Source organism: Fulmarus glacialis, unplaced genomic scaffold (assembly GCF_000690835.1).
Source record: "Fulmarus glacialis isolate BGI_N327 unplaced genomic scaffold, ASM69083v1 scaffold31393, whole genome shotgun sequence".
Lineage (NCBI taxonomy): Eukaryota > Metazoa > Chordata > Aves > Procellariiformes > Procellariidae > Fulmarus > Fulmarus glacialis.
In genome coordinates, this window is record NW_009202818.1 from 21849 (window position 1) to 22906 (window position 1058).

Genomic DNA, 1058 nt, shown 5'->3' on the forward strand with positions numbered 1-1058 from the left:
GCTGTGCCCCAGCAGGGTGCGTCCCCTCTCCTGTCACCCGCTTCCAGTGCAGCCTTGTGAAATAAAACACTTTCAGGTGTTAATAGGAGCAAATTCTCCAGTCCCGGGGCTGGCGGCAGCGGCTTTTCTCTGCTGCAGAGCCGGGATGTTCGAGGGCTGGAAACACCTCGGGAGGGTTTTGTGGAGCCCGCTAACCCAAGAGCATTTTTTTCTTCTCCCAAATGAAGCTTTTATGGAATCAACAGGGAAAAATTGCACTACGTTCCCGTGCCACCCCATTCGTGACGATAAACGGTGACCGTATCTGCGATCCTTTTTCTGTTGGATGCGATCGGGGTTTTATTAAAGCCTGGAGCCTGAGGAGCTGCAGTAACGGAGCCCTGAGTGATTCCTGCCGTTCCAGGCAAGTGGGCTGAGGTATGTTCTGAGGACAAAATAAAATCAAGAGGAGGGTGGAGGAGAGAGGAAGCCCTCACGGTGAGACCGGGGCCACTTCAAAGTGTGGGCCGTATGGGATGAGAGGTGGAAAAGAGCCTTGAAGAGAAGCTGATGGGCTGGAGGAGGAGGAGGAAGAGGAGGAGGAAGGGCCCCCCAATCCCCACCCCGTGGCGGACTCCGAGTGGTGCCGGGGACACGGGAATGTCCCTCCCACTCCAGCCCCATGGTTTCAAACCAGGCGAACCGAATGGTCCCACCGGGAGCGGGGCTGCAGCCAGCCCAGAGCCAGAGAGGGGTTTCCAAGTGGCTTAAAATCCAGGGAGCCCTGCATCCTCCTGGCATTTTCTTGGGACCAGACCCCGCTCAGAGAGGTTCATCTGGCTGATAGGGCCCCCTGGAAAACACCGCGGCCCCCGGCCCTGCCACAGCACCGACCCCCAACCCACCCTTGCCTCACTCCTCCCGGCACACGCTGTCCGTGCCGGGCAGTTACTGGCTCTTTCGGAGCCTTTTTGGGAAGGGGAAAAGTTTTCCAACAGCTCAGGATTTTTAGGGTTTCTTCCTGGGAGGTGGAAAGGGCCAAACCAAGCACCCAGAGTGGGTCTGCTCCCCTTCTCCCA